This window comes from Mesocricetus auratus, unplaced genomic scaffold (assembly GCF_017639785.1).
Source record: "Mesocricetus auratus isolate SY011 unplaced genomic scaffold, BCM_Maur_2.0 Super-Scaffold_100024, whole genome shotgun sequence".
In the NCBI taxonomy this organism is placed as follows: Eukaryota; Metazoa; Chordata; class Mammalia; order Rodentia; family Cricetidae; genus Mesocricetus; species Mesocricetus auratus.
The window spans coordinates 23,724,794-23,750,651 of NW_024429205.1; the positions used below are offsets into that span (position 1 = coordinate 23,724,794).

General features: G+C 45.6%; 1 protein-coding gene and 1 long non-coding RNA gene across 2 annotated transcripts in view; one reads left to right on the forward strand and one right to left on the reverse strand.

Annotated features, from left to right (window-relative positions):
• Window positions 1-25,858, reverse strand: part of Galnt14 (polypeptide N-acetylgalactosaminyltransferase 14) — a 227,044-nt gene that overhangs the window by 199,800 nt on the left and 1,386 nt on the right. The gene's annotated exons all lie outside the window — the stretch shown is intronic.
• Window positions 18,783-20,280, forward strand: LOC110341535. The gene is made up of 3 exons (XR_002383505.2): window positions 18,783-18,983; window positions 19,558-19,618; window positions 19,993-20,280. It is a non-coding gene; the product is annotated as an uncharacterized LOC110341535 (long non-coding RNA).

Genomic DNA, 25,858 nt, shown 5'->3' on the forward strand with positions numbered 1-25,858 from the left:
TTTACCACAAAAAATTACTTCTTCATTGAGTTTTTAAAAATTCATTGTGAGATAGTTGATTACATTTTTTACCTGTTCCCTGAGAATATTTCTTTCCTGACGATCTTTCCTGATTCCAGGCTAGCTTTCATGGTTCTTACTGACATTTCCTCTTCTATACTATTGCATCTATTCTACCAATGGCTCAATTTCTTTTTCTTTCTTTCTATTATTTGCTATCATATGAGGGAGGTTTCCTTGGACCACTTGTTTGCAGAAAGTTCCTATGATGGAAGAGGGATGAGGGAAGATCTTCATTATTTTTTTTCTTAAAGAAAGCCTTCTTTATAAGGAAAGCTAATGCCTGGAGGCTAATACACAGGGCACTTCTGGGTTATTACAAGGTTCTGTATCATGACCTAGAGTTGTTTACATGGAACACACATATGTAAAAATTCGCCAAGCTGAGACATATGTGTGTGCTTCACTGTATATATTATGCCTCAGCAAACACGTTCAGGAAGAAGGCAGAATGGGAAGGAAGATGTGAGGAGGGGGCTGTCTTTCTGCTGTCACTGATGTTGCTACCTGCAAACAGGTCTCCTCTTTTTGATCCTTTCTCGCCTTGAAGCTCCCCTGCTTCCATGAAACAATGTACCAGAAGATTATTTTGCTCACTTCTGTCCATGCTAGTTCCTGCTTGTGGTTGGCAGACAGGTAACATGGCTGTAGGTCTTTAGGATGCCACCACTGCTGTCCACACCTTCATGGCATACATTCTACTTGAAGTTGCTCCCAATTCCTGCCCCTGGGTTGGCTGGCCACTATCCTCTCTAAACTTCCTCATGCCTCCCTCCCAGCCTGTCTCAAATCTAGCCCTTGTCTTTATTTAGGATTCCAAAAATTATATTTGATCCCCTAATCCCACTGAAAATGATACTTTGGGGCTTGACTATTGTTTTCCTGTTATTTTTGAAACAGAATCCAAGAGAAAGCAAGAGGATTATCTTTGTACAACTAGTCACCTCATCTCTGAGGTCCTGCTGACCTGATTCATGGACTCACATCTTAAAACGGTCACCTCTGAGACTCAGTCTTCCTATTGCAGAATGGGCTGGGGGGAAAATTGCTGGGCATTTTGCCAGCTTCTGCTAAAACCATCAAAGCAAAATGTGGGGGACAAAGACATGAGACTAAGTCTCTCCCTGCTGTCAGGAAGTAATTCCTAACGCTGCGGCTTCTGGCACTATTTTGTGGTGCTGATCATGTTACACAGGCACACCCACATACTATCAGTGCTCCCTTCACTCCTCCCCACCCCATCACACCCCTCCTCCCCACTCCCCCCACCCCCAAGACTGGGAGCTGATCTCACATAGACCAATCAGGGACAGCTGCTTCCTCAGGAATAGACTCTTATCTCAGTGTCTTACTCCTTCTCAGAAACACACAGGCAACACACAAAGACAGAGCAGATTCTCCAGAGTTCCAATTTGCTGGCTGCCCTGTCTCATCGCTCTAGCTGGCTGCTAAAGTAGCAGTAGGAACATGCACTACTTGGCACCATCTGCCTGGCTGTGAGCAAACAGAGGCTCCCTTAGCCAGGCAGTGCGAGTCAGCAAACACCAAGGCAGGCTCCTGCCTCTGACCCACTGTGAACTCTGAAGTTTACAGCTATTGATGGGCAACATTAAAGTTCCAGGTCCCAGGATTCCACCCTCACTACACCAGTCACAAACATCGATTTTACTAATAATACGAGTGACAGATGGGAACCAAAACCTTTAAGAAGCAATCTACTTGCCAAGGACCAAAGAATATAATGAGTGAAGGGACTAAGTTTAGGGGTCCAGATGCATCACAGGCTCAACTACACAAACACTCCAAGGTCTAGCCCAAGTTTCCATCCAGCTGAAAATGTCTCTGCCTTATTCTACCTCTTCGGAGAAGAGCTAGACTTAGAGCAGAACATCCAAAGGGCAACACCAGGAGAAATCTTGGGCACTTCTTTTTAAAAAATGAGGAAAAAAACACCCTTTGATAAAAAACAGTCCTTTGAAACTGGATGCCCTCCCTTGGGAGTCTCTGTGCCCTTGGAGAATGAAGACTATACAAGCATGTAACATTTGTGTGCTCGGTGATGGTTGCCATGGCTGGAGGATCCAGGAGACTCCCAGCATCTCTACTGGCAGCTCGGGGCTCCCTACCAAGCTCTGCATTTCACAGAAGCAAATGCAGTACTGCTTACATCTGCAGAGAGACAAGGGACTAAGACACTAGATTCTGCCATTAGCCAGCCAAGTACTCTTGCAGTAGCAACCATTTTTACAGCAAGAAGACACGATACAGTCCAAAGCCTTCATCCTCAAGGAGGAGGAGTGCCCCTTCTGTGGTATCCCTCTGAGCCTAGCTGTTACCTCATTCCTGTTTCCACTCTGCTAGCATACTAAGGAAAGGCCTAGTGCTTTGTCAGTCAGCCACTGGCTGCATCACCCAGGCCAAATACACTCAGTACTGCAAGACCCACAGCAATGGGGAATGACCGAGAGAATTGAATATGGCAAGCTCTCCCTGCAAAGCCAAACCAGCCTACAAAAGCGTGTAGGAAGTGACTGCCTGGATACCATCTCTCTAAATGGCCCACCTTTCGCTTCTCCACAAGAAACAGATAACAAAAAGCTGCCACCCATGGAGTTAGAAAATGCATCCTTCCTTGTTCTCAGATGAATTCAGGCTGCTAATAGCACCGATACGTTTAGAAATTCAAAGATGCAGAGTCTCTAGCTTGAAAGGAGCCTGTCAGGATGTGAGGCCATGCCCCCTTCTCCTTCCTTGAAAGTGCAAACTGGTTGGGCTTGAGCTGTGTATAATTAAGATGCAGGGAAAATGTAATATACAGAAACACATAGGCACAGAAACTCTCACACAGGAGCTGGCCCCTCCATCCCATGGCAGAAAGGACAGATTGTAATGGACACGATGTGGTACAATCATTAAACATCTCTCCAGCTTATTTGCGTGCAGTGTCTCAATAATGTGTTATGAGGTGTGTTTGTAATTGCTCCTGCTGATAGTGGTCCTTGAAAAGGAAATGAAGTGTGTCTAAATGCAGACAAAGCTACTTAGCGCACCAGGACAAGATGAGATGTTCCTCACAAGGTCCAAATGGGATACTCAGGGCTTCTTCCACCATGGCTTGGGAGAGAGAAAAAAGAATAATCTATCTCAATTTTCTCAGCTCCAGAAACAATATTTATAAAATAGAAGGTGATTTCAGAGCTCATTTATTTTCCTGGTTCACAGTCCCCACTCTCTCCTGACATCATTTTCTAACCAATTTTACTTCCAACAATCGCAGGAACAGCCTCAATTCTATTTGAAATCGTTAAAAGCAAACCCATTCTTTTCCTTGTCTTTAGGTCCCATCTTTCAAAAAAAACTAGCTTAATTTCTGCACTGCCTTTTTCCAGAAGCAATATTCCAGGGAGCTAAACAGCCACGATAGTTCCATTTCCTTCCCTTATCCCCTAACTCCCTATATTTCTATAAATGCAGACATGTACAGATTATTCCCGGCTTCTGTTGCAGGGCACTCCATCCAATTCAGGGTGGCCAAGCCCAAGTGTGTCTTACCTATAGATAGCAAATCATTGCAAGAAAGTGTCCTGCCAACAATGGGCATCTTGGAAATGAAACAACCCATGGACTTTAAGAGTCACAAAAAGAAAGATCTCTAGCAGGCATAAACCAAAGTACCACAGGAAATAGCAAACACAGAAACCTAAGAACACATCCCGGCACCATATGCAAGGAAGGTACGCTTAATGGGGATTGTGGGTGGCAGGTACTACCCCTCTCCCTTGCTGTGTCCTTCCCCCCGACTTCCAACAGAATGGCCACAGGGAAAAACCAAGGCTTGAGTACTGTATGTTAGTTCTTACGGGAGTCTTGCTGACCCTGGGTAATTACATTTTCTCCGTAGTTCTCAGGAAACCATCTGTTCTAAACTCTGGGAGAATTTGTGTCAAACTGATCAGCTATCTCCCTACCCCCTACCCCCTGTCCCCCACCCCCCATCCCACCAACTCAGAGTAGAAGAGACTATGCGAGACTTCTTATTAACTCTCCTGTACTGGTTTCATGTAAAAAGGATTCCTAAAGGTCAGATTTACAAAGGTACCACTCATAAGGTGAGAAGAGTAGGAATTTGAATGACTTGGGTGGGGGGAGGAGCCAAGCGTTTCTTTTCTTTTTCTTTTTTTCTTCTTTTTGGTCTTCTTTCACTCATGCATACCATTTCTAAGACAAAGTCAGACAAATTGTCCCCACCCCACCCCCCTGTGAAATTCCAGCTGAGGTAGTGGTTTAAAGGACTGGGAATTCTAGTAGTCTGTTTCCCACTCTGAAGCACCAGCGGACCATCTAGGAAGAAATAGACAATGCTGTCATATTGATGTATCCAGCATGCAGAATGCAAGCCTGTGGAGATCAAGCACAACGCTCTACGGATTCTGCATTAGCAAGCCCCCCCAAAACACCAGGCCAGGGGCCTCCCAGGGCAAGAGACACCATTTACAGTTTAGATGTTTATCCCCCTAATGCCATGTGCAGTGGCGGACATCTAGTAGCTATTTGCTGAACATTTGTGAAATTCAATCTAATCATTGCTAACAACAAGGAAGGCAAAAAGGCAAGGGCAGAAAGGACTACCTGCTTGTTCTCCAGGCTGCTTTGAAAGGGGACGCCTTTGCTAGAAGCCCCATGTGGCTTTTACTCTTGACTTCAAACTGCAGCCCATCAGACCAAAAATAAACTATAACAAACTACTTCAAGCTGCACAGGAGCTCGGCCTTGAACCAATCCCTATGGGATTTCTGGCTTCATCACTGTGACAGTGTAAAGTGCATCGTAAGGGCCTTTGAAAATGAAGGGAGAGGATACAGGGAAATACGTGCTTCCTTGAAACTCTTTTTTTTTTTTTCTGCCCAGACAAAGTGTCTTTATGTGGTGTTTGCCACCCCCCCCACCCCGTCCCATGCATGATAGAGCTGTTTGCTTCTCTTTTCTCCAGTTTCTGGATCTATTTTGTTTCTTGCTCATACTTTATCAACCTTTTGCCTTCGTGTGTGTGTGTGTGTGTGTGTGTGTGTGTGTGTGTGCGTGCGCGCGCGCGCGCGCGCGCGCACGCGTGTGTGAATGAGCATGGGTGCATGCATGTCATGGTGCGTGTGCAGACGTCATGTGTTAGTCCTTGTAGCTCGGCTCTCACTTTGTTTGGCACTGTGTCTCGTTGCTCGCCATTGTAAATCCCAGGTTAGCTAGCCTGGGAGCTTCCGAGAGTCCTAGCTCCAGCCCGCATTTCACCATAGGAAAGTTAGGATTACAGATGTGGTGCTTCTTCTGCACCTGCCCTACGTAGATTCTGGGGGTCCAGATTCCAGTCATCATATGGCACAGGCTCTAACCACTGAGCAATCTGTCCCACCTCACTTTTGCCATTTGGATTTGAATTTTTAGATAAGTCATGAGATGTACTGTGACCAACCAGAAAGTCCCTTAGAGAGGAATGACCGTATGATGGGTGCCTTCTCCCCTGTGCGTTTGCTTGTTTCTCTTCTTATTCCTCCTTGCTTCCCATCCTCCTTCCTCCAGAGGACCCTCTGCTGCTTGAGTTCTGATATCCAGTTTCAATCACCATGCCATAAAAGATAGTCTCCTCCCCTCCCTTCTTGTTCCCACCTAGGCATCAGAGTCCTCCAAAATGCTCTTCCCAGAAAGCAATGAACCAGCTTCAAGATACAAAAGGGCAAACACAGCTGTTGCTTCCTTAACCAGAGTGTGAGCAGAACCCTGAGGTTCAACAACACTGTCACACAGGCCCTGGACCTCCTCCTCAACCCCTAAGATACTCCTTGAGCATTTACTCACGTGTGACCTTGAATGACTTCTTTAGCTTCCCCTTTTAAAATTTCAGAGATACTGCCTGACAGTGTCGGGAGAAGATCCCACATGACTCGTAGGACAACAGCAGGCAGAGTGCTTGTAGGGAACCGGTGTTACTTGGAGAAGATGAGGCTCTAGAAAATAAACTAATCACCATCCCAGGTCATAGTCTTAGTGGAAATACGAACACTCGTGACTTAGGTTGTGTTCTAACCCTTAACACTTGAAAAGACACCTGCCAACTAGACCAACTAAGTACCAAATGAATAAGTGTATATCTGCCACCTGTGACTTGCTAGCCTTGAATTTCCTTTATGAAAAAGATCTGGCTGGGTGGTGATCCACACCTTTAGTTCCAGCACTTGAGAGAGGTAGAGGCAGGTAGATCTCCAGGTTCAAGGCCAGCCTAGTCTATCTATTGAGTTTCAGGTCAACCTGTTTCAAAAAGCTAAAAAGAGGAGGAGGAGGAGGAAAGAGAGAGAGAGAGAGAGAGAGAGAGAGAGAGAGAGAGAGAGAGAGAGAGAGAGAGAGAGATCTGAGAAGATCTGGTATTATCTTCACTGGCCCACACCAATATGTTAATATTTTGTCAATCCCTGATTTCAGGTCAGACCTTCTCCTTCTTGCCATCCCCAAATTCTTGGCTGTGATTCTTAGATGTCATCAAACCCTCTACCCCACCATACCATTTCGCCATTACTTGCAACTGGTAGTTAATGATACATGAAACCTGGAAGTCATCTAAATGACCACAGAAAAATATAATCTTAGTCTAGATAAGCCATCCCTACCCAGTGATATTGAAATACACAGTTTGAAATAAAAAAAATCTATAACAGACACTTCCCAGAGAACAAAAAAAAATTTTCAAAACTAAACCCAACAAATTCCTCTCTTAGAATCTGGCAGTATCTAAAATAACTGCAAAAGTTCTACCTCTGCATTTTCTTACTGCATTTTAATCACTTTACCAAGAAACCTAAACATTAAAAAGAATATTTGAGCTGGGTGGTGGTGGTGGCGCACGCCTTTAATCCCAGCTCTTGGGAGGCAGAGGCAAGCGGATCTCTTAGTTCCAGGACAACCAGGGCCTCATAGAGAAACCCTGTCTTGAAAAAAATATGTGGGGGAGAAGGAAAGAAGGAAGGGAGGGTGAGAGAAAGAAAGAAGGGAGGGAGCAAGAGAGGGAGAGAGGAAGGGAGGGAGGGAGGGAGAGAAGATGAATATTTGCCTGGAAGTGTCTGAAAATTCTGTTGAAACTTCAGAAATCAATGAGATCAGTGAGGCAAGTCTGGCAATGGTATCTTCAAGGTGTCCATAAGGACAACTGGAGTTGCCTTTGTTTGTTCCCCATCCCTTCAGGGCTGCTCTATGGAGCCTGGCAGCAGATGAGAAGACACGCAAGGATAATGTGAGACTGTAAGAAACCCCGTTTCTGTAGGGCTGGAGGAAGAATAATGCTGCTGATGGAAAGAAAGCCTAGAGAAAAGCAGCAGACAATAGACCATGGGAATAGACATTCCTGGATCCAGGGGAGAGCCTCACCAGGATGGATGGCTCCTGGGAGGAAGGCAGCTTGAGTTGACATAACATTAGAGGGACTACCCTGTCCCAGTACCAAGAAGAAGGGCTGGAAAGCTAATAGGCAAGCTAACTTTTCTCTAGCCCACAGTTAGGAAAACTAAGTTCTTTCTGGTGGCTAAGGGAAACTGGTAGTCTGCTCCTAAGGTCCAGGAGGTAGGGTCACAATGACATCTCTACTCTCTGGGGATCTCACCTGAAGGTAGCCAACAGTTGGCGTTAAGCCTCAGCATATGCACAAAAGGAAAATTCTCAGAGAGGGCACCAGAAGCCAGAGAGATGAATGCTCAAAACACTCAAAAGGGGAAGCCACTGATGAAATCAAGCTGCCAGAGGAGACAGAGGGCAATTCAAATAAAAAATAACAACGGCACTTAATGATATTCAATTACAGCATGAGAAAGATTTTCTGGAATGAAAAAAAATCATAATTTTTAACTCAAAAGCTCAGCAGATGAGTTGCTGAAAGGGGTGGTTGCTGTAGAGACCGAAATTAGTGGCTTCAAAGATCAAGCAGGAAAAAAAGCAGAAGAGCAAAAATACAAAGAGACAAAAATCAGGGGCAAAAAGACTCTAGAGACCTGACTTGAGGACAACAGTAGCCTCACGAAGAGGATGAGGAACGGGAAAAGATATGCACTGAGGTGCACATCCAGCATCCAAAGAAGAGAGGAAATTTTCACACACACCCTACAGAGCAAACAGAAAGTCAGCACAGTAATCAGATGTGGACCATCCCTGCCATCTGCAAGGCTTGGATCCAGGAGACAATGAAAAAATAGCCACCAACTGCCAGCTACCCAAGCCAGATGCCATCCACCTGCCCAATTTGTAGAACAGTTACAGAAACACAAGAAGGGTTCAGGTGATATAGTACCCACTTAACACCAACTAAGGACACTACTGAAAACCCTTCCATGCCAAAACAGAATTCCAACAGAACTCTCAAGGTGGGTGAGATGAAACTACTCAACAGTGGTGTGGGGTGCTTTCCGATTTGAGCAGTTGAGTCTAGACAGGTAGTAAGTGGAAGGAGGAAATATAAATGACTAATGGGAACACTTGGGGGACAAAGGAGGCATTCTGGAAAGAAAGACTTGACATTTAGTTCTAGAAATGTTAAATGGTCTCAACAATGGAATGACTCAAAGTTTTCTAGGGGAAGGAGCAGAGCCCAGTCCTTTCCAAATATCTTTAGGATGGTAAACTCCTTACAAGAACCTTCTAAAAGGGTAAAAAGCTATAGTTAGAATTATGAACAATACCGTACAACAAAGCCTTACTAGAGAAAGATGGGTGCAAGACAAATAATATTTAAATACCCAAAGAAAACGGTAGATTTACCAGCTAAATGAATATCACCCAAGTTGAAACTTGGAAACAATGAAAGACAAGTTACCATATACAACAGCACATGCGCAGATAGATCCCAGGATTTTAGACAGGAGAAGTTCTTGTCTACACAGCAGCCTTGATCAACATGGAAAGTCTTCTCCACTAGTTATGACCAATGATCCCTCAGTCACTTGGCCCTGCCATTCCTACAATATTGCTATTTGTATTAATCTGGCAGAAAGACAAGAATATACTCTTTATGTGAAAGATTGTCTCAGGGCATGGTCTTGAACTCATCTTTCTCATCCATTCTACTGGCAGAGAAGTTAGTTACATGGTTATAAACTAACGCAATAAAGAATGGGAAGGCCATCTTGTGTACCCAAGGAGAAGCTAGGATTTGTTGAGCAATAAACATCTGAGGACATACTCAACCTCTCTAGTACACACTTAAAACATAAAATTGCAACTGGGTCCCCTTGACAGGAATTTGCCCTTTAGACAGGAAAATTTAATATTTATATCAAAGAAATGCTAAGGAAAGAGTTCCCTCATAATTCTCTGAGGGGCATATAGATTGTTTAGGGTTTCATACATCAGTCTTTAAAGCCTATTAATATAAAAGGCACAAACTTCTTTTAACTCAGCATTTCCACTTCACAAAATGTGTCCCAGAGAAGCAAAGAGCCCAGGGTGTAAAAACATGTGTGTAGAGATGTGTGCTGCAGCTCTGTCTTTAGTGACGAGAGATGGGAGCCAACGCGGATGGCCATGACATGGAAATGGTTGAATAACATAAGCCACTTCAATGGAGCACAGTATTGTACAGTCACTAGAAATAAGGGACCAACTGAAAGAGAAAGTCTAACGTATATAGTTAAGCAGAGAGAAAGATGCAAAGAAGCATATAGAGCAGCATAATTTCACACTCTCATAATTATGACCAAAGCAAGTCTACAATGTATACGCTGGTTATAAAACACAGATAAAGTAAAGGCATAGAAGCTGATGTGTCTGGGTTGCTACTTTGAGAAAGACTAATGGGTGAAATCATGGGACAAGTAGATAAATAAGCTGCAATGAGAAAAAACAGAATGGACAGTACCCCACATATAGAACTCATCCATACTCTTGTCCTAAGAACTTCATCAATACATATCTTGTTTAAAAAACAGGGTCCTTCTACAGGCACAATTTTGAATCCTACTCTTGAACTTGGTGCTTCATGATGAGTGTCCTTCCATCTCTCTTACATCAGGCCCTTTCCTGGTCCAGTCTCCTAAGACAGGATTTGGAGAGAGATAGAGCATCGGCCACATATCCCATTAAGAGCAGTAGATCCATCAGCATTTGAGCTAGTGCATATATATAAGAAACAATTTTCTAGTACTCAAAGACACCAGCTAGAATGTTTCCACATGTACTCACTCAGGTTCCCTGAATCCCAATGCTCAGCACACCCCTCCCAGAACATGACAGCTCAGAGTGACTTTCAGTCATGACCTCTGCTGAGACTTCCTCAGGAAAGATTCTGAACAGTTAATATGACTTCCCCAGTGGGCATCTAAGAGTAGCTAAGTGAATTAAAGATGAGAATAAATAGTCCAGAAAAGCCTGAATCAACTTTGCTGAGATTATGAGATATTCGCAGTGGCTCTCCTTTCGGCCAAAGGTTAAAAGAGCCAGGTACTGCCAAGTTCAACTTTCACAGAGGCATCCCTTAGTCACAGTCGGCATACTCTGAGTTGAAAAAACTCATAAACCCAAACATCTTATTAAACAAAGTCCCCAGTGAGGAATGTATAATGTTTCCAACTGGGGAAATCTGTTTACTTCCCAACATACTCTCCTTTCAGAACAAAAATAAGCAATGGCTTGACTCATTCTTGGTTTCCAACTGAGCTCTGGATATGTTCACTGAGTCTCACCACCTCTAGAGGACCCACCTTGCCCGTGCCTGTGCCCACACCACCTCCTCCTAACTCCTGAAGAACTCTCTCTATCCTACAGCAAGATACCATAGATGAGGTTCTGTCCTAATTGACCATGTCCTTTCAGTTACATTAAGCATGATGTAGGGGGGAGTGGTAAGATTGTGGGGACCATGCATCTGTGTTTCTTCTCATATGACTGTCCCCACTCACTCCGCTCAGTTCCCTAAGCTCAGCGATGACAACGCTCTGAAGCCTCCTGGCTTCCTAGGAGGTGGTGTTCCTGAACCTAGAGCAAAGAAGCCAAGAAATATCCCATCATCTATCTTCTGCCACATCCTACATTCACAGAAAGAATTAAGAACCCAGAAGGTGAAGTTTGGGTTTGAGAACTAAAGAATGTCAGCTGGTACGGGGTTTCTCGAGCTTTCTTTGAGGACACATCACCTAGGGATCTTATTATAAGGCAGATTTTGAGTCAGTAGGTCTAGAGTGGTCAGCAATTCTGTATTCCCACAAACTCGCAGGTGACCTGCACCCATGAACCCATGAATTGGATGTTTAGAAGTAAAGGCCTAACTTAGGGCTAGCAAAATCAGACAGAAAAAAAAAAACACACACACACACACACACACACACACACACACACAGAGCTTTATGAGCTGTATATTCTCTGCTGAAACTCTTTGTCTTTGCCATTATAGTACAATGCTAGCCTTGGCCACATCTGTACTAGAACTTGGTCTCCCTTTTGGATATGGGGTACCTTGCTGTGATACTGGGAAAATAGACTTGTGTCCTTGGGGAAGACAGCAGCATACGATAAAAGACTGAGAAATATTTTCCCTCTAATAAGGTAAAATTGGAATGTGAGGCCAGGGGAATGTTGCGAGTCTTCTCAGGGCTTCATGGGGATAAAAGTGGTGACAGTCGCTTTTGAATTTACTCAAGGGTTGTTCTGCAAGGTTGACTTTCTCTCCTGATCACACCACTTTTCTGTTAGCTCAGAAAACTCTGGTTGAAGTTTAATCTCATCCTTAAAGCTGCTTCACTAAAATAGGAGCCTGTTATTCCACAGGCCCTCGTATTAGGAGAGGAAGGATTTGGGGCAGCCTTTTAAAATCATTTTAGTGATTTTTGAAGAAACATTTTCTGACATCCATTTGTCCCCAAAGTGTCTGCTATCTCAGAAGCATAGCACTAGTGGCAAGTATATGGGGAGAGGAAAAGCTAAGTTCAGGAGAGAAAACAGGCTGAGTGAGAAGCCCCTAGTTAGACTTCATTTAATAAGAATGGAGGCCAGAAATGGGCTCTATGCTCTCTTAGGGTCAGTCTTAAAAGCAATCCAGTCCTAGTTCCCCCATCGTTTTTGTCTGTTCTGTGTATCAAGATAGTTACTACATTTTTGAAGTTGGTAGAGATACCACAGGGGGGAAAGCATTTCATGATGAACATGATATAAAATTCAAACTTTATTGTCAATAAAGTTTTATTGGGATAGTTAAGTTTCCTGTACCAATTTGTCCATGGTTGCTCTGGGTCACTGCTGTGTGTGAAAGCCTGCATCATGTGTGAAGTAGGGGCACAAAGAGGAAAGCCTTTAACAAAAACTCATCATTCTCATTCACCAGTTGCCCATGGTACCACATCCTGGACTCTGGCATCATATGGTCTGTCTTGGTTTGCCCATTAATAAGTTCTGTTACCTTGGGTAAAATATTGGGCTTTTAGTAACCCCAAGCCCTGTGTTAATAAGATAAAGGTAGCTAACATATCATTTGCCTTAGATACTATTTTGTCTGGAAAAGTAGCAGCTAAGCAATTGATATGAATGAATGCCCTGGGGTCTACAGCTGCCTCTCAACCTGCTCACCTCATACTATGGTTGTAAAGAATAAATGACTTGACAGAGACAAAGCTCCTAGCACTTCTAGAAAGCAGTCATGAACCCTCTCGAGACCCTAGAGACATTACCCTTCTACACGGACTCCTGGAGAACAATAGAGGTCCCCAATGAGTCTCCATTTACATACATCATGCAGGACTCCTGAAAGTCAAATGTACCATTGAGGGCATAGTTGGAGCCTTCACTGACTTCTAGATCCAATATCTCTCACCACACATCCTAAAGTGTCCCCAAGGACCCCTCCAGACCACCCTGCCTATAGTATGAAGAATCACTCAGGGTAGGAGGAAAGAGCATCTCACATATCTGGGAGCACAGAAGTCCACCTGCTCATAGGGAGATGTCCTATTTGGTAGGGATGGGTAGGGGAATATAGAAAAACCCAGATGCCCTCTGAGTCTTCCTTGAGTCCAAAATAGCAAGCTCCACAAAAAAATAAAAAATAAGTAAGAAGCAGCTAGATCATTTCATTGGCAATTAACCCCAGCAGGATTTCAGAAGGAAAAAAACATTCTCTAATTCCTCTTCTGTGGTGGTTTAAAAGAAATTGTCCCCCAAAGGGAATGGCACTATTAGAAGGCATGGCCTTGTTGGAAGAAGTGTGCCATTGTGAAGGTGGGCTTTGAGGTCTCATATATGTTCAAGCCATATCCAGTATCTCAGACCACTTCCTGTTGCCTGTGCAAGATGTAGAACTCTCAGCTACCTCGTCACGAAACATGTCTGCCTGCATGCCACCATGCACCACCATGATGATAATGGGCTCAACCTCTGAACTGTGAGCCACCGCATTAAATGTTCTCCTTTATTAGAGTTGTCATGATCATGGTGTCTCTTCACAGCAATAGAAATCCTAAGACATCCCTCTTCACAAACACTTTGTACCCATGGTAAGCCCTGTACCTTGCCTCAAAGTGACACTGATTTCTTCCCTAAGATGACCTATTGCATTCCATCAAGGGCCCTGACATGTGACAACACATTCCAGCCCTCAGACCCCCTTTGAACCTGAAGGCAACACACACACACACACACACACACACACACACACACACAATGCTTTAATGGAGGCTCAACAAGCAAAATATGCTTCATATGCCAGGGAACTGGGGAGTCGGGGCATAGGTAGGAGAAAGGAAATAGCACACTATAAAAAGAAGTAAGTATAGAAAGAAGGAGAGGATCTCATAAACACAGTTCATTTATGGTTAATAGCAGGTATTTGTTTTGAGTGCTAATAATCTAATTAGCAGTCAAACCACTGCGTCTTCTATTGTCAGCTGATCTATAATTACTGCTCCATGCTGAGTATTTTCCCCGGCACACGATAGCTTTCAACTTCTCAGCACAAACAACCAAATAATTGGTGTTATTATGCTAGATATAGGACGATTCCTCTCTGAGGGGTGATGCTGGGAGTTTTTTAAGCCATTGACTGCAGCCTTTGTATCTTGAGCATCTGTTGACTAATTCCTCGCCGTTCCCCCTGTAATCAATCCTGAGATGCTTTTGAAGCACCTTAGCAAGCTCGAGGATGCGAGACTTCAGAGACTTGCTTTTTGAAAGGTTAAGCCTGGGAGCAGAAACACTCTCGGAGCTCCGCAGAGGAGTGGTAGGAAAACCCAACATATTTCTTTCTAAAACCACTGTAAAGTTTTTGCCTCAAATATTGCCCTAAAATAACTCATCCTGGAAGAGATAGCTTCTGATACAATACTATCTTGCTCAAAAGTTTATGGTCTTATCAAGACATGTGGAAATCTGGGATATAGGGTAAGTGCGGGCTTGAGACTGCCTGCCACTCCTAAATTCTCACTTTCAGGAGGTCAGAATAGGTGTGCCTGGAGAGAGGGAAGTCTGGGGTCAGCGTGGTGAAGCAGAAAGAAGGCTCAACAGAAAGGGGAGGGAACTCTGGAGGAGTCTGGTTTGGTATTTCTGTTCTCTGCTTGCTTGTAGGAGCCTGACCTTGAGTGGGTCAGTAACAGATACTATGTAGGTCTTGAAGTCACAGCAATCCCCTTGCCTCAGCCTCCCAAGGGCTAAGAGTACAGGCCTATACTGCTTCGGATGACTGGATGCTCTTCTGAAAAACAAAAGTAATGATGCCCACGGGTCTTACACAACAGAGGGGTAACCCAGAGAGCATCCAACAGTAACCAGATCATCAACTTGCTTCCCTGCCTATTGTCTCAAAAGCAGAAAAGAGCCCCATCTTCTATATGGCGTACTGTGCTGTACAATTGCACGTCCTTTAAATGAGCCCTTACCCTTTACCTATAAGCACAGGTGCGTTTTGGGCTGGCTGTACTATAGGACACCTGCACCCGCCAAAGCCCTACTCACAGTGCTCAGTATCCTAGATGTCCTCTGCCACCCCTGTTCTCCCCTAGGAACCCTTTACTCTTCTGATCCAGCAGCAAATAGGTGGACACTCAGCACACACTTCTACTGACTAGGAATCGCCCACACCACTTGTTAAATATCTCTCTCTACAAAAGGGAGCAGAATTTAGGAAACCACAAAGTCCAGCCAACACCTTTCTCCAAAGGCTGCCTTATTCTGAGATCAGAGAACAGTGGCTATAAAAAGAAGTGAGACTGCTGCTGGGTTCTGCCCCCTAAACGAGACGTTAAGACCTGAAGTCACACTCCAGCCATGCTCAGTTCAGATGCTTTTCCTTTTGAACCTTCTGCAGAAGCAGAAGAAACAAAAGGAAAGGAATATGAATCCAGTAAATTTTCATAAGGTAGACTATGCCCTGGAACAACCCCTCAGGTCAGAAACCTGAATGTCCCCAGATCCTCCCAAAGTGCTCCAACCCCCTTCTAGCCATGAACCTCACCATGGGTCAACCATGACACTAATGTTGAACATGAGAGACTAGCTTTGGTATTCTCAAACAAGTAGAATCCCAGTGGGTGTGCAGGTCCAATGTGACCTGTCACCTGGTTTAGGCTGCCCTATGCACAGAATGGATTTTTTTACATTCATAAATATCTGAAAATGTTACCAACAGAAGAAATTAGACATGAAAAATACATGAAATTTTAATTGCAGTTTTATTGGAATACAGCCACACCCACTCATTTACATATCAGACTTCATACTACAACTACAGAGTTTAACAACTGCATATAACCTGTAAAAGAAAAAATAAGCCGGGCGTTGGTGGCACATGCCTTTAATCCCAGCACTTGGGAGGCAGAGGCAGGTGGACTCTGTGAGTTCGAGGCCAGCCTGGTCTACAAGAGCTAGTTCCAGGACAGCCTCCAAAGCCACAGAGAAACCCTGTCTGGAAAAACCAAAAAAAAAAAAACAAAAAAAAGAAAAAAGAAGTATGCCTACTATAGTTTGGGTATATGGCAAGTTGTGCATGTGCATTTGTGTTGGGCTTATTAGACCACGTTTGAGATTGCAGGGTCATAGGTACACACACATGTTCAACTGTAGCAGACCATGACAAGCAGCTTTCAGAGGAAGCACAACAGAAACCATTATCCCAGTCTGAAGCGCAGCAGGGAGATTTTCAGAGAACTGAACAAACATCTACCAAGCCATTAGGGTGTCTGAGTAGAGGGAGAAAGTTCAAGACAATCTATTCACACTCTGTGTAGATCTTTTAAAAATACAACACCCTTAAATGCTGCCATGCTGAGGAGACAGAAATGCATGAGAGTGAGAAGGTCATGTTTCAGTTTTGGATCTTGGAGCAGAGCACCCACTTGACCTTGTCATTAGGACTGGAGCAAAAGCACCACCCTGAGTCTTTTGATAGTTCACCTGACGCATAGACAGAATGCCAAGAAGAGAGTAAGTGGCTTTCACCCTGAGTCTTTTGATAGTTCACCTGACGCATAGACAGAATGCCAAGAAGAGAGTAAGTGGCTTTCCCTTATGCTTTGCAGGGCTTAGGGACTGATATGCATGACCCATGCTTCCAAGGCAGCCTGGAGTAGGTAGGGAACCAGCCGTCCATCTGCCAGGCCAGATGAAGTAGTCATCAGCTCACCTTCCAGACTAACCTTTGTGGTCTAATTTGTATAAACAGACACAAAGTAGGGTCCCCTGCAGCAGAGAAGGCAGGAGCTAAGGGGATGCTAGATGTCCCGTGGAGTCATCTATCTGCACCTGCCTGGCCTTGCAAACAGGTTGCGTTCAGTTCTCTCAAATTACATTTTTCCCCCTTAGAAGGGGGATTGTTTCAATGGCTGTGTTCATCAAGAAAGGGGTCAAAGCAAGGGTAGGCAGTCTGTCTTGATTCTGCGGCCCTGCTGACTTCCGCGGCAAGGCAACTTTAGGGAGGGCAGCAGAGACTTGTTTCCCACGGGCAGACAGTGCAGGCATGGAGGGGCAGTGGATGGGGGAGCAAGCACGGGGTCCCCAAATGAGGCCAACGCAACTATCTAAGTTTGGATCGGAGGTTACTGTGCAGGACACACTCGCTCCACATCGCACACAAAGTCTGCAGTTTCGGTTCTGTATCCTCCCACATCACGGGCAGGGTGGCCTCTGGACCCTCCACAGCTCCCCCAGGGACAAACGTTGCATTCCCTTAGTTAGTGTGCCAGGTCCCTTCTGTAGGTAGAAAAGCTATGCTGATAAACAAGAATACACACGTAACTGACACACGCAGACAGCACATATTTCATTTTTCCCTGGGAAAAGAATCGAACCAGATGTTGAGCGTGTCCATTATAGGAGCAGCTAGACAAGCTTGCCCAAGTCCCCTCCCTGTATAACCTCCCATTTCTCCTCCCTCAGAAACAGAGGATAGGAGTAAGATCCCTCTCACAGGGGTGCTGTAAGGATCAAATGAGGCATCCGTGCAGATCAATGCTTTGTAAACTGTAAGATATCACAGGAAGGGGGGGGGGCAGAGGAGCTCCTCTTGGCCGTCTTTTCTTGATTCTGTCGTTAATTAGTCAGGTCTTCCAGCCTGTTTCTCTTCTGAAGTCAACCACCTGCCCACCATAAGGACATTAGTCAACTCAGCACCCAGCTGGCAGTCATCAATTGGCCATCTATTAATAGCCAATTATCTGAGAGGCTTAATTAATCCTTGCATCACATGGTCTGCTCTTCCCTAGATCCCGGGGAAACAATGGGCCTCCAATACAGGCACCGTGAATATTTCAATGGCCATCAAGGAATCTGGCAGCCATTATTGCCTACACATTGCAGCTGCAAGTGATGGGCACATAAATATTGATTGGGCCAGTCTCTCTGTGGCTGGGGAGCAGAGAGAGATCAGGAACGGATAGAATGTCGTCAAGGGAGTTAAGAGCTGCTACTTAAATCTTCAGCCCTGACAACCAAAGGGGCAATTGTTTTAACTTCCACATCTCCATTGAGGGCAGAGACGACCTATGGAGGGAAGTGGTCGAGATGGGACGCCCCAATCTCTCCTGTAGATGTTCCCCATTCCCACCTGTCCTTGAGTAAGATACAAAGTGGGCGTGACCAGCGGGATCCTGAGCAAGCCGGCTGTGGAGACCAGCTGCACTCTTCCAGGGATCTTCAAGGCCACTGCCAGGAACATGCGCGCATGCTCTGTTTGCCTGAGTTTCCCTGGAAGATCGCTGAAGGGCTTATAGTGAGGAAGGCTGGAGACTCGAGGAGAGTTTAATTATTATTTTTTAAGTGGCAGATCGTGTCTCCAGGAAATGGCACGCCGAAAAGGCTTTGAACTTGAAATCAGCATTGTAGAGGAAGCTGGGGATCAGACTTCTCTCATTTCCGGAGATAAGCGCTCCTGCTGACTGAAGGCTGAATGGCTCAAAGTGGCCCAAAGCTGGACCCCCTTCCTTCAGAAAGAACCGCCTCTGAGCGCAGAGTGGTCTCGTGGCTCCAAGAACCACAGTGGCAGGCTGTCCCTGACCTTGGAGCCTGTGGGGAAGTAGACGGCTCTTGCAGAGCACGGGACCCAGGGCGGCCACTGTTCTCCAGACTTCTCTCTCAGTGCTGTAAGGATCAAATGAAGCATCCGTGCAGATCACTACCCCGGGCTCTCCACCTTAGAAAATGACTAGCATTTCGGGGGCGGGGGGGGGGGTGCAAAAGGATGTGATGGAGCACGGGAAGAGGGCACCCAGGGTAGCAGCAACATTTCTCATAGTTACCATCTCCTCTCTGTCCCTCCCCAGCAGCTTCCTAGAGCTCATTAGGTCCTGTGACAGCAGAGGCTACTGCCAGATGCAAAGCCAGCTACCCTAGGTCATTTCGGGCCGCTTATTCGGAAATACTAGAGCCAGCAAATTTCAGGAGCTCCTACAGAACTCCCCAGGGCACTAGCATGTGCGCACATCTATGTAAGTGAGCGAATGTGTGTGGCAGTGTGTATGTGTGTGTGTGTGTGTAAGAGAGAGAGAGAGAGAGAGAGAGAGAGAGAGAGAGAGAGAGAGAGAGAGAATGGGGGAGGGGGAGAGGGAACACGGGTTCCTTATTACCCCAAGGGTTCTTTCTTAATCAGTTCAACATCTGAAGACTCAGAGACTGATTTATTTTTTTGGTTAGCCTAGCAATTTGGTAAAGTAAATAAAAGATAAGTAATGGAAGCTGGGGAATAAATGCTCGCCTCACAAGCATGAGGACCCAAGTTTGGACCCCTAGGACCCAAGCGAAAAGCAGAGGCACTGCTGCATGCTCTTGTAATCACAGCGCTGGGGAGGGAGAAACAGAAAGCTCCCTGGGGCTTGCTGGTCTGCTAGTCTTGCTGGATCCAGTTTCCAAAAGAAAGATGGAGAGCAATTAAGAAAGACACACTGATGACTGATGTCCACCTCTGGCCTTCACACACACACACACACACACACACACTATGTATAGCCATAGGGTTTCCCTTCAGAGTTACTCAAAACTAACCTTAATTAACTCTCATTGCAGGTGGAATGACAGGGCATCGTCTTTGCTGTGGTGTACTGTTCCCAGTTCACAGCCGAGGCGGGTGAGCCAGTGAGCTGAGTTAGTCCTGGCACTACCAGAGGCAGTGCCAGGCTGCCCTGGGCATAAGTAAAGCCATACCTAATTTTGGCACAACGGGGGGGGGGGGGTCTCTAAGGTGAGCCAGAATTTATCACCTGACTCTCATGAAGTTCCTGGGGCTGCAGAAGGGGAAACTCACACCTAGTTCAGGATAGCTCAGGCGTGGGAAGAACCAGCTGCCAGCGGCAGAGGGCACAGGACACATCAGACTCACTTCCCCAAACAGATGGCCAGACTCATTCTGGGTCTCTGGAGTAGGTGTGCAGAAGCCATGGCAGGGTTCATGCTCTCCCTCTAAGAGCAGAGCTGAGAAACCATCCCTGCTTTCAAATTCAGATTATTTTCCAAAAACACATCAGGGAATTGGCGACACTTTGGATGAGTGACAAAACTGCAAACGCTGGAAATCAAACAAAGGCACACAAAACGTGTCTCTACAAAACTGGTTCCTGGGAGCCTGATGAAGGGTGAGACTCTTGGAAGTTTGGGATGGTGGGCTGTAGCAAGGAGAGCAGGTTGGCAGACTCCTGAGCTTTAGGCATTGGCAGACAGCGGCTTCTTCTGCCCCAACTTGGTTTACAAATGACCTCTGAGGAACAGAAGTGAGCAGCTGAGTGTTTTGGAGGGACAGGCAGCCCTGAAGAAGCTCACCTTCTGAACACACAGAGAGGCACTCCATTGACTTCCGGCCTGCTTTGCACCCCCCACCCCCACCCCACTACCCGTGAATTCCCTGACTTGAGCAGGTATAAGTCTGTGCTTCCAGGGAAGGGAGGGTGAAATTGAACTATTGGTCTTTGTTTTGAAAAATGCCATCCTCCCCAGGGTAACTCAGAGACATCCCTAGTGCCCAGACTCCTGGGTCCTGAGACAGGGCTTCCTACCTGGAGCTGGGGTAAAGAGACCCAGGAAAGCAAAAGGGAGTCAAACCCGGTTTTGAGGACCAAACAAATGGGCTTTGCAAAAGTCTCTGGGTCAGGGATCCACTCAGAGTGGGCCGAAAATGAGCCAGGGCAAATTTCTCACAAAGGTGATAGCACAGGAGGCAAACTTTTAAATACATGAAATACATTCTTAAAAAGTTAAAAAGCTTCCTCTAGAAAGTAAAAGCAAGTCATTTCCTAAGATTCCAGCCTCCTACATGGCATGTGTGCAAGCCTGCCACGGGAAGCAGGCTACCTGCAGATGGCACCCTGGTGGACACCCGGCTCGAAGGAAGATGGCCTCAGAAGGGAAGCTGGCACAGCGGATAGGAGGGCAGACTCGCATCTGACAATAGACCGCCTCTGGTGACACCACAGCCAGAATTCCCTGGACAGAATCCAATGCGCCCATACTTACCGTCACTAGATTAATAGTGGTCTTCTGTAAAATTCACAACTCTTTTTTTTATTGGAGAAATTAACTACTGAATGGGAAATAAAACAACAGTACTGTATGGTTAAGGTGCTTCGGGGTATGCAAATACCTCCCTCAAAAATTACCCTCCAGCCTGAAACTCTTGCTCTTACTAAGCCTTTAGACTAAATTTAGTTTCTTGGAAATAAGAGACAAAAAAAACTTTGCTCTTTAAAAAAATCTGTCAGTTATTATATACTTTTCCAAATGGCAAACAAATGACAGAAGAGAAATGAACACGCCTTTTTCGGGTCTTTTTAAGTGATATGGTATTTATCATGAAAATACAGTTTGAATAAAACATCAAACTTGTCACATGGCTTCCAATTAGAAATTAAAGATTTGATGAATAATTTGGGGTAGAGAGCCAGCATTAAAATCACATCAACATGGAAAAGTCAAGTTTAGAAATCTTTACTTGAGCTGTTAGCAGAGCCAGCCTTTCTTATCTGTGCACGTGTGTGCACGTGCTTGTGTATATGCATGAGTGTGAGCACGTGAATGTGTGTATGCATGAGTGTGTGCATGTATGTGTGTATGCATGAGTGTGTGCATGTATGTGTGTATGCATGAGTGTGTGCATGTATGTGTGCATGAGTGTAGAGCCCTAGACCAACCTCAGATGTCACCTCGAAGAAGCTACCCACCTTGTTTTTATAAGAGGGTGTGTATGTTTGTGCATGTGTGTGTGTGTTACGTACATGTTTATGTGAGAGTGTACACATGTGCACATGTATGTGCACACATGTGGATGTCAAAGGTAGACGCCAGGTATCTTCCACAGTCACTCTCCACCTTAGCTCTTGAGACAGGCTCCGTTGCTGGAGCCTGAGCTCACAGCTTGGCTAGACTACCTGAACAGTGAGCACCGAGGGTTGGCCCATCTCCGCCTCCTGACATCTGGGATTCTGGATGCATGCTCCACAGCAGGCCTTTTATCTTTTTAGGTAAATGCTGATGAGGCAAACCCAGGTCCTCATGCACTTCACCATCAGAGCCATCTCTCCAACCCCAACTTTGTTCTTTGAGACAAGGTCTTTCACTGGCTGAGAACTTGCTGATTGGGTTAGGAATCCTGCCCCCGCCCCTGCAGAGCTGGGATTACGAGTACACTACCGAGCCTGCCCTGCTATGTGGGTGTAGGGCACAGACATCCTCGTACTTGAGCAGCGAGCAGGCAGGCACTTCAGTGAGTTATCAGCCCAGCTCCTAGAACCACCCCTTTCATGGAACTAAGAAAAAGATCCAACTGCTTTATTTAACCAGGCCTGCAGGACATCTTGTCCTTGTCCACATCGCTCAGACTGTGACGCACTGAGCAGGGGGTTATATCAGGCCTGCTGTGAAGACATCATCACTAGGAGGATGGGGACATTTTGTGACACAGTGAGGAGACAGCGAGGACCTGAAAGCCTTGACCACACAGAGTCTCCAGCCCAGAAGCCCTCTCCCATAGCTGCACTCTCAACTTCTCTGAAGACACACAGGAAGGAGCCCACTGCTCTCACTTTAGAAATAAGCTGACTCCCACCACCATGCTGGTATTGGAGCTTTTGGAGACCCAAGTGACGGTTTTAGAAGTAAGGTCTCATTTCCTCCTGTTCCCTGGCCCCAGTTCTCTGCCAAGGGCAAGGCCAAGAACCTGAAATCTCTCTTCCCTTGGGTGAGCACATAACACTAGGACTCCTCTTTAGCCAAAGCAAACCATAAAACCTCAAAAGATTAATCTAACACACTCTGTGTGTTAGTGATGGTAATAAAGGAATTCTCTGACCCACCTTGTCAGATAGTAGTTCTAAGCCCTTCATTCCATAAAGGGTCCTACCCATACCCAGGAGGAAAGAACACTGCTCGGATAGGTTTAAAGGATCTAAACAGTCTTTGTTGCTTCTCTGCTCCTTTACCTGCATTGGAATCTACATTGGAATTCCAGTGCTATGTCCTCTATAGCTACCTATTCTCCACCAGATCTGGATGTCTTTGACAGTACACGCCAGGTCTTTGGGTCTCCAATCTGAAGGCTTCTGCAGCATGTAAAGCTACGATCAATTGAATTTGTTTTGCTTTCCTCTTGTTAACTTGTCTTTTGCTTCAGGGGTGTGGACCAGAGCTTTACGATAAAGAGGAGCAACCTCATCCCATCTCTGCACTGGAGAGAAACCTCAGCAAGAGGGAAGTCTCCCACAGGCCTCTGAATATCCAGGCAAAGGCTTCCCCCATAACTGCATAATTGTTTCCTACAAATGCCTTTTGTACTGCACTCATTCAAAACCTGAGTTTTCACCCCATGGTAGACAAATGTGCCAACTGTTTTCTTACTGTCCAGAAAACAACCTCAGGCTAAAGGATTCGGCTTGATGGTAAAGCAAGTGCCCTGAAAGCATGAGGACCCAAGTTCAAATTCCTAAAACCCCTGTAAAAGCAGGCCACAACAGACAACCCAAGCCTGAAATCCCAGGACTCCTACAGCAAGAAGAGAAGCAGAGACAGAAGAAAGCCCTGGCCCTCTCACCCCAGCTAGCCTGGCTTATGCAGCAGAAAAACAGCAAAGGAAACCCCAGCTCAAACAACGTGGAAAGTGAGGACCCAAACATGCTTGCACACACATGTAAACACACACATACCTGTTTACAGACACACAAACATGCTTGCACACACATGCTTACACACACACCCAAACCTGCTTGCACAGACATACAGATGCCCACACATGCTTGCACACACACACTAACATGCTTACACACACACACACATACACACACACCTGGAAACTCTCAACAGGTAGAGAAGCTCTAGAAAGTAGATGAGCAGCTCACACTGTACACACCTCCAGCCTGGGGGAATCACCTCAGTGGAGACTTAGGCTATCTGTCTAATTTAACATCAAGTAAGAAACAGGAGATGAGCATTCCCTAAAACATTCCTCAACCTATTCTTGTCCTGATGCTGTCCTTGAAAAGCCTTTTTATCTCCTCCTAAATACCATCTTTTAATCTCATCTGCAAAAAAAAAAGTTGTTATCTCCCTTGTTGGCTTCTGGAAGATTAAATGAGCTAACATGGGAAATGGAGTCTGTGAGTTGGAAAAGCACTGCATTAGGGATGACTGCTTCCTGTGGGCAAAGGTTCACACTGACTTAATTGTGATCACACTCATGAAGAAGGCAACTCATTTGGCCATGTTCACACAAAGCAGCAAAACAACAGACTTAGCATTCTTCATCTATTTCTCAAGCACTGCTTTGCAGTCATGGGACACATTTGCAGAAGTATTAATTCTAGGACCTTCTCCAGAATCAACAGACTCATAATCTCTATAATAAGCCCAAGAATCTCTATGCCAGTCAAGTTCTTCAGGCGATTCTAACATGTAGTCAAGTTGGGGGAGAATACTGTGTTCCTTTAGACAAAATTTCTATCAACCATGGGACATAAAGCTGTTCTGGTCTCATCTTTCCTGAGACACACACTGTGAGAGGATAGTTTTATGTCAACTTGATACAAACGAATGTCCTCTGAGGGGAGGGAACCTCAGCTGAGACAATGCCTCCAGAAGATGGCGCTGTAGCAAGACCTACCAAAGGGCGTTTTCTTAATTAGTGATGCATGGGGGAGTCCACTGTGGGTGGAGCCATCCCTGGGCTGCTGGTCCTGGGTTCTGTAAGAGAGCAGGCTGAGCAAATCATGAGGAGCAAGGCAGTAAGCAGGACTCCTTCATGGCCTCTGCATCCGATCCTGCCGTTTGAGTTCCTGCCCTGACCGCCTTTGATGTGAACACTTTCCTCCTCAATTAGCTTTTGGTTATGACGTCTCATCACAGCAAGCATAGCCTAATTAAGGCACATACACTAAGATCCAGAGGAATGTTCATCCATAAACATATACACAAGACATAGATGTAGACACACATAAAAGTGAAAATGGGTTGTAGAAGAACACTAACCAAAAAAGGGGAAGGATACACTTAATGATAAAATGTGTCAGATTGGGAGACCTAAGGAATAATTGAGACTTTTAGAAGGATATCAAAATGAGGAGTGGGTAAATGTTCAGGCAAAGAACAGGCTTGTTGGAAGACACCTGATATGAGACCACACATCACTTATGATTCTATATTAGCAAGGGACTCCCCCAGAGCGTAACACTCCCCCCTACGCATGCGCACACCCAAAGGTAGGGACAGACCTATCAAACAGCACCCAAAACTAACACAGTGCCTGGCACCCAGCTGCCTGCTGTCACCAGGTGTGTGCTGAGCACAGACCAGGACAAAAGGTGGTAGGAGTAAAGACCAAGAGCACCCCCCAAAGGAGAGTGAGCTCTTGTCCCAGATCCCTGGGGCAAAACTAAGAATAAGTCAGCTTAAGGTAATGAGATTCAGCACAAAGCAGAGAAAGTTCATGTCCCTGCAGGCATCATTAACTGCATCACACAGAGCAGAACCACCCAGGGAAAAGAAGAAAAAACCCTGCAGATCCATGGTCAGTGAGAAAACAGATCCTGAGCTACAAAGGCTGCCTGATGGACACGCCAATCAATGGCGCCCCTTCCCTGCTTAGCCCCTTCCCTAGACTCCCAAGGTCTGTAGTCCTCCCTGACCAGAACCATACAAGCTGTCCCTGTCTCAGCCCCCCTCCCCCAGACTTCAGGCTGTCTTGTTTCTGCAAATGACTTATTCCATACCTGGGATGCCCTCTGCCTACTGACCGCTGGTCCATCCTTCGAGACCCAGCTGTTGAGTCCTCCTCCAGAGAGCCCAGGTTATCATGACACCCAGTGCAGTGAACCCACCTGGCTGCCAATCC